The sequence below is a fragment of the Aythya fuligula genome, chromosome 1 (genome assembly GCF_009819795.1).
Source record: "Aythya fuligula isolate bAytFul2 chromosome 1, bAytFul2.pri, whole genome shotgun sequence".
Classification (NCBI taxonomy): domain Eukaryota; kingdom Metazoa; phylum Chordata; class Aves; order Anseriformes; family Anatidae; genus Aythya; species Aythya fuligula.
This window is the reverse complement of record NC_045559.1, coordinates 190,881,109-190,889,889: the sequence shown is the minus strand read 5'-3', so window position 1 is coordinate 190,889,889 and position 8,781 is coordinate 190,881,109.

The following is an 8,781-nucleotide window of genomic DNA, read 5'->3' as shown; positions in this document are numbered from 1 at the left end:
GCCCCCTTTAGGCACTGGAAGGCTGCTGTAAGATCTCCCTGGAACCTTCTCTTCCCCAGGCTGAACAACCCCCAACTCCCTCAGCCTGTCTTCACAGGAGAGCTGCTCCAGCCCTTTGTGGCCCTCCTCTGGATTGTTCTAGTACTTACATGTCCATCCTGTGTTGGGGGCCCCAGGACTGAATGCAGGGCTCCAGGTGGGGTCTCAGAAGAGCAGAGCAGAGGGGGACAATTGCTGGCCTCACTTCTTTTGATGCAGCCCAGGATAACGTTGGCTTGCTGGGTTGCCAGCTCATGTTGAGTTTCTCATCAACCAGCACCCGCAGGGCCTTCTCCTCAGGGCAGCTCTCAATCCATTCTCCACACAGCCTGTATTTGTGCGTGGGATTGCTCTGACCCAGGTGCAGGACCTTGCACTTGGCCTTGTTGAATGTCACAAGGTTCACACAGGCCCACTTCTCAAGCCTGTCCAGGTACCTCTGGATAGCATCCCTTCCCTCCAGCATGTCAAGTTTTAGCACTTCCAACTGCTTTTCCAGTTGGTTTGCATTATAGCCTACTGAGCTCATTCCCAGATGTTTCCAAAAGATTCATTTGGCTTTACTGTTGCATTTCTCATGCAGAAGTCCTAATGAATGGTGAAAATGCAATGATGGGATGGGTTATGAAAGAAGCAATATTTTGTGTACCTCTGATTCATCATACACATAACTGACACCATGATTTGAAGAGGAAGCTACAAATCATTGTGAGCCAATTTAGTGATTGATGATGTCATTAGCCACCATCATTGATCAGACTATGTGTGTTCAATGGTCTCCATCATACCAGGAACCCAGCTATTCCATCAGCATCCTTGAACTGCAGTCTTAATCCCATTGATTGTCTACAGACCTTGGATTTATGAAATGAAGGGATGAAAAATGGGAGTACTGCTATTTGAACTTCCACTATTGCAATCATTAAACATTCAGCATTCATTGGAACTGCTGGTGATGGTAAGATGCCTGTAACAATGGGTGAGTAGTTGTTGTGGTTTAATGCAGCCGGCAGCTAAACACTACACAGCTGTTCACTTCCCCTCCCCCCTCCCTCTCTGAGATGGGGGAGAGAAATGGGAAAGTGAAGCCTGTGAGTTGAGATAAAGGCAGTTTATTAAGACAGGAGAATAATAATAATAACAATAATAATAATAACAATAACAAAAATAATAATAGTGCTACTACTAATAATGTGTAAGAAACAAGTGATGCACAATGCAATGGCTCACCACCTGCTGACTGATGCCCAGCTTATCCCTGAGCAGCTGGTGCCCCCACCCCAGCTAGCCACCCCTAAATATTGTTTAGCATGATGTCAGATGGTATGGAATACCCCTTCGGCTAGTTTGGGTCACCTGCTCTGGGTCTGTCCCCTCCCAGCTCTTGCTGCACCCCAAGCCTGCCCGCTGGCAGGACAGAGTGAGAAGCTGAAACTTCCTTGGCTTGGTGTAAGCACTGCTCTGCAGCAGTTAAAACATCAGCATATTATCAGCATTCTTCTCATCCTAATGCAAAACATAGCACCCTTCCAACTACTAGGAGGAAAATTAACTCTGTCCTAACTGAAACCAGGACAGTAGTGTATGCGGTCTGCATAAAGACAGCTATAAAATGCTAAATTAGTCGGTAGATGTAGCCTTCATGAAACTTCTTTTCACTGTTTGTCCTAAATGTATGCTGTGGTTTAGCCTTGGTAGGCAGCTCAGCACCACGCAGCCACTTTCTCACTCTCCCCAGGTGGGATGGGGGAGAGAAATGGAAAGAGAAAGGTGAAAGAACTCATGGGCTGAGATGCAGACAGTTCACTAGATTAACGAAAACCATACACTTAAGCACAGCAAACCAAGGAATTAATTCACTGCTTCCCATCAGCAGGTAGGTGTTCAGCCGCCTCCAGGAAAGCAGGGCTCATCACATGTAACAGTTCCTAGTGAAAACAAATGCCTTCACTCCAAACATCCCCTCTTTCCTCCTCCTTTGCCCCAGCTTTTATTGCTGAGCATGATGCCATGTGGCATGGGACATCCCTTTGACCAGTCTGGGTCAGCTCCTGGCTGTGTCCCCTCCCAGCTCCCTGTGCATCCCCAGGTATCTCACTGGCAGGGCAGCACCAAGAGCTGAACAATCCTTGGTCTGTGTGAGCACTGCTCTGCAGCAATTGAAACATCCCTGTGTTATTAATGCTGCTTTAATCAAAAATCCAAAATACAGCACCATACAAACCTCCATGAGGGAAATTATCTCAGCCAAAACCATGACAATACGGAACCCTAAAAATTGCCCAACTACTTTCCTGGGGATTACACTTTCTACAAAGCCACTTTCCTGCAGTCAAAGGCAAGCATTAAATAAATCAATCACCTCCTAAAATATCCACGCTCTAATAAGCAACCCAGATGCCATCTGTTACACTTGATGGAGGTCAGTACTTGCCAGAGGATCAGCTGCAGGATTGACTTTGCCACCTGAAACTCTTCTAACTAAAAGGAGTTTAATGGGCACTGTCTAGGAAACTTAAAATGGCCTTGAGCTTCTTGCAAGTTATATGCTATTCTGATAACATTATTCATGGATTATTCATGCCTGGTAAATTACTAGCATTAAAGAGGACTTCATGTATTAAACTTTTTCACCCCACAATCCCCTGCTTCCCCATAGCCTTCCCCCAATCTGCTCCACCAGACACAACCCCTTTCCCAAATCCCTGCTACTCATTTTGCAAGATCCATATGCAGTTGGCTGGCCTTCTTATGTTTATAGGCACACAGTTCTCTAGATACAGGAAAGAGGGGTATTTTCAGCTCTAAGTAAGATTTTAGGACAAAGATAGAGCCAAAGGAATGGTTAGAGCAGCTATAGCAAAGTCCCAGCAGAGAAAAGGAGCCGTGGATAGGGGTAGTTTAGGGGGGTTATCTCTGCTGTTGTGAGCAAGCAATTGTAGCAGAGTAAAAGCAAAATGTTGCAAATGAAGCTGAGGGGGTTGCTTGTTTCTGGTATTTATTTTGGGAAAAGACATAAAACAGCAGGATTGTGAGGAGACAAAGAGCATCTATCAGCATATGATATCATTTATATAGCATTAAGATGATCGAGAAAACACTGATGGGTATGCCCACGCAGAGATGTGGGCTGGTCATTTGGCTTCATGAGCTAATCTTTGTGTGGTGGTTTTACAGGCTAATCTTTGTGTGGTGCGTGTCAATTCCCATTTCACAATACCCACATGTCACCTGGGGTATGTACCTAGAAGGAGAGCTCAGACTGCAATCACTGACTAGCACAGACAGCCTGGACAACCCCTTGTGCTTTTCAGGTACTCACAGGTCTACAGTCCAGAAGGGAAATTACAAGTATCTCGTCAGACTGCACATATGCCATGTGCTGCAGGACTTCCCATGCTGGTGCTGGTGTTTCAAATGCCACTGAGGATTGACTTAAAGACAATGAGTGAAAGAAAATCTAGATCCCTAGATGTTTTTGCTGCAAGCCCTCCGGTTTAAAAATGGTCTTTTTCGTCAAGGTTGAATGCATTTATTTTCTGCATCCAGGATTGTAATTCATATGTTTTGCTTTTGTCTGCTATAACACTCTAACATCACAAATCTTCCATTCAGATATTTCTAAACCTTAATTAAAATTCCTTAAATTGATTAATTTTTTTAAATATCTCATTCTACAGCAAGGTTTCCCAACATAAAGTCACCCTTGAAACATGTGTCTGTGGGCTTTGTTAGCACAAAGTTCTAGCCAGTTATATTTCATATACCTGAAAACATTCTTAAGCAAAGAACAACTTGGCAAGAAAGAAAGGAAACTTCACGGCAGCCCTGAGAGGTTCATGCTGGTATGTACAGGTGGAGACAGAAAAATCCTCCACCCTGCCCTTTTCCAGCAGTGCAGCTGCCTGTTTGCCTCTTCTGAGACATAGCACACTTGCTGCCCCACCTGTAGCCCAATTGCTGAGATACTCCCATCTCCCATCGCCTTCCCCGCAGAGAGCAAGAGCATCTCCACAGCCAGCTGTCATTGCTGGACACTCAGGGAAGGAAAGGACGAAGCCAAGTCCCCTGCTGGGACCCCTGGTGCAGGATTTGTCCCCAAATCTGGCTGTGGAGCATTGCAGCCACCCAAGCCCTGGGCAGCCACAGCATGCAGGAGGAGGAGGAGGTGGGACGCGAGCCCGACTGCGTGGCAGTGAGTTATCATCACATGCTGCACAGAGCATGTGGTGGCTTTTTCCCTGCCTACTCCCAGCGGGCCTATGACCTCATTCTGTTAATTTTGTTGGGAAATGTGATGAGTAGGTGAGTATGCCCTCTGAATTGGCATTTCAGGCAGAAAAAAAAAAAATGTATATTTGATAATTGGTGATGCATTTCTTGATTTGACTTCTTTTGGATTATCTCCTACAATCCCCCCACACACACACAAAAGGACAAAAAGTTGTTTGTTTGTTTGTTTTTTTGTTTTTCCCTGTGGTATTCTTTATTTATCATCAATACAGCCCCCCAAAAAAATATACAGGGTGTTATTTTAGAGGTGGTGGTGGTGTTTCTTTGTTTGTTTCCAGAATGTGTGAGGACTGCTAAAGGTTATCTGTCAAAGTCCCTTTGAAACTGAATTTTCCTGTGTAACCCTGGGAAAAAACATTGCATAGGCAATAGCAGGGCTGGCAACCCCCAGATCACACCAGTAAGTTGTGGCATCAGCCATTATTTACGCCGAAGAGCTTATCTCAGTTTTCTCTCTCTCACGGCTCTTGCTTCCTCTACTGTGCCTCTGAAGAGATGAACCACCTGGTATTTTTGTGGTGAGGTTGTCTGTCCATTTCTAACTCTGCTGAGTCATCCTGGCAGCATGTCAAACTTTGGTGCAGATGTATAGGAAGCCACTGGAGGGAAGTACACTGAGAATTTATTTGAGCCATTTTTTTCTGTTTCTGACGCAAATATGCTCAGCTCTAGTAAACTTGTTTGTCCCTGCAGATTCCTACCAATATAACAACAAATCAAACGACTGCAGAAATTCACAGTGGTACCACCAAAGGTTGGATTTTCGTAAGAAACAAGCCAAAATTCTAGATTAAAATATCCAGACTTTGGTGTGTGTGTGTTTGATTTTATTTCTCACAAATCCCTTGTTATCCCTTCCTTTAATACTTGTTTAAAAGTGTTCATACCCTCTTTCTCTTTTTGCTCAGTCTCTGCTTTTTCCCTTTGTCCACCATCATAAAAAATCCGTGTATTTTGCAGAAATTCCAGGCAATCACTGTGCACGAGGTTTGGGAAATCTGAACAGGATACTTCTGTTCTACTTTCCCTTTCACTACACTAACTAATATATATATATATATATATATATATATATATATATATATATATATAACATCAGTTTGAAATTGATTGATTTTTCTTATAACAATGGAAAATAGAGGAGCTATGGCTAGAATAATTTTTTTGTATAGAAATGCAAGATTTAAAAGATTGGAGTGGAATTTACATTCTGAAGAAACAAACACACTGACAGAAAACAAACTTAATCGGAAGACATCAGTTCCCCTGGGGGGGGGGGGGGGAATTCAAAGCTCCACATTTGTATCTGTTGTACTGAAATTTGCTTTCTGTTATCCACTTTGAGATATCCAATTAAAACTAACTCTGAGCAGTGAAGTTAGCAGTTGTGCCACATAAACTGCATCTGCTCACCTGTCTCAGACACCCACCCCAGGGCAGCCCCATATTCCAGGCCTTAGACAAGAAATTGTCTGTCAGGGAAGCATGCTATGCAGCTAGCCTGAGCAGCTAGCGGCACCTCCCCATCTGGTTGAATGATTTCCTTTTCCTTGGTGCACCCCTAATTTTCTGACACTGTTACCAGGCAAGCCCATCATTACTTCTGAGGAATGCTTTCAGCCCGAAACCTATTTATTTCAGTCTCATCCAATGAGATTGGATAGTCAGTATGAACACTTCTTAGCAACAGACTTATTTCAGTCTCAAAGAAGTTTTTAAAAATCCTTATTATTTTTGGCTCAGGAAACTTTGAATCACTGCCCATGGTGTCCTCTTGGTCACTGGATAGCCATAAGCACTTTAAATTTTCTTAGGAATTATTGGTATTGTAAATTTTCTTTCTTCTTGGGAGCATCTCCAAATTCTCCAACTGTCCTTGCCCTCCAACCCTTTTCTCTTCTCTAGATCCAGTTCCCAACACTGCAGGGGTGATGCTGGGGAGGCTGTGCAGTAGATGGAAGACCCTCTGCCACAGGACCAAACCTCTTGTGCCACACTGGGCAAGGCTAATAAATGAAAACAACAACCTCCTTCCCTCCCAGCCAAAAATTCCACATGCTTCAGATATGTAGTATGTACCTGGGTAGTGGCAAGACCATGCATTGGAGATGTGTTCATCTGCACCACCCTCAGGCTCCTATCTCAGGTCAATGGTGTCCATCTCCATCAGAACCTATATTCTTCTAAACCTGTTTTGGCTTATATGCACACATACATACACTCCCACACACACACTTGGACATTAGTGCAATGCTGGTTAGGAGTGGGACCCAGCATGGGTCAGTCAGACCCATGCTCCTGCCACAATCTGTGCCATATAGAGGGTCCTGCTGACCCCAAGGGATGGTGACAGATAGAGTCCATCCAAAAGTCATTCCCCTCTGTTTGGCAATGGCAGAGGAGGTTTGGTAGGAGGTCTTTCAAAATCTACTCCACTTTCACTGCTTTTGTGCTTCCCCTAAACTCTTTCTGAACTCTTGGAAGAAAACCTATGAACTGAAGTTCTGAGAGCTCGATTTCTGTCTTTCCCAGAAAGATTTTTGTTCTACAGAAAATAACTCTTTTCTACAAAATGAATAAACATATGAGCCACTCAGACTTAACAATGGTCATATATCAAAAGGGACAGTGTGAAGAGGGCACAAGGGACTCATTATCTGAATGAGTTTGCTCATCCTGAATAAAAGCTGGCATCTTCTAATAGGCTGAATTTTCTTTTCTAGAGAACAGTCCAGCTAAATTGACAAGTTTCTGAGTACAGCCTCCAAAATAAACAGGCTTGTCTTCTTGCAGAAACATTGCAGTTATTATAAATACTGCAGATGGGAAAACAATTTGAAGGAAGGGAAGCTGGCAGGACCCAGGAAGAAGGAGGAGCAGGAGTGTGCACTTTGATGCACAGAAAAGATCCTTTTGTGAAAAAAAAAAATGAAGCAGGGCAAGTCTTCATTGTCACTTCTGCCTCTGAAAGAACTGCTTCTAGAAAGTGTTTTTTTATCAAGATGCTCTATGGCCAAAAAATTTTAAAAATACGAATATGAATTGAAGGTTAAATACAAATCAGTTCTTAGAATAGGATGTGGCAATGCACATTTCACTAGACAGAAATGCTGTTTTTTCAGTGTGAGGCAGCTCAGAGGTAGGTGACAACCTTTAGTTTGTCTATAAAATTAAGGTAGGTGATAATCCTTAGTTTTTTTAATAGAGTAGGATCTTTCCCAGACACCATTCTGGATTGGTCCAGTTTCTCCACTATATTTCTGGACCAAAGATCTTTCCAGCCCCGAGTTGTAACTGCAACAGTGCTAGTTCTTTTAGGCATAGTCTGGTGTTAGTCATTTAGAAAGCCATTAGTGCACAACTAGACAGCCCTAGGGTGGGTAGTGTGCCAGGGAGATCTGCACACATCTAAAAGCAGCCATGCTCCTGTCTGGGCAAGTCTGTAAAAGCAGCAGAAACTCCCATACATCCAAACAGCAAGACTCCCCAGGGAGGAATAGCCCAGTAGCCCTCAGTACTGCAAGTGCTCCAGGTGCTAGTGACTAAAATGTGCTTGTTGAGCACGTCAGAACCCAGGCTGAAGAAAATTCACAGTTCTTCTCTTCACCTTTGTGTGTTCATTTTCCCACCTTTTCTGCTCTTTTTGCTTTCTCAACTGCTGTTTTTCTGCAGTAGTACAGAAGGATGCATACCAGCGATGGAGGGACAAATCACCTGGTATAGCTTCACAGCATTTCTCCTGAACCCTCTACAGTGGAGCAGTTTTCTGTGCTTGTAAACAACCTGCAGTCTGCCAAACAAAAGACCTATGCATTAATAAAGTGGGTATAAAGTAGTAGTGACATGTTCATTTAAAAGTCAATTGAATACATGAATGGATAGAAAAGCATATTAGTCCTGGAAAGCCAAGAGGAGAAGATGCTATCAATCCTACAGTCACTGACCTTCTTGCCCTTCACCTGTGTCTTTGATATTCACCTCCAGGCTCCAGCTCTGCTCTCCAATTCCTGATCTGTTGCTTTTATGGTGTTGTTCTTTTATTTTTACAGTGGCCATACTGGCCCCCATCACATGGGGGATGCTTGGAACAGCTGCTTCAGTGGAAAAAACAAAGTGATGCTGTATAGTATCACCCTGAACAGGAGGAGGAGGCCGTGGGGCCAGGCAGCTCACCTGTGTCCTGGGACCATTTCATCTGCTGTCCAGTTTTGCCATGTCCCTCTCCCCCTTCCTAAGTATCATAATGTAGTGGTCACGGTCACAATCACAAACAATGAGGGTCACCCCACCTGTGGGCGCACAAAGATCATGATCTTGATGGAGCCCATAATACACAAAGACACAGAGGCCTGTTTCTGCTTATTCTTTTATTACAAACTACTACTTGTAAAAGTACATACGTACCACAAGTTATTAACAAATTACTACTAGGAAAGCAAGTACACATTA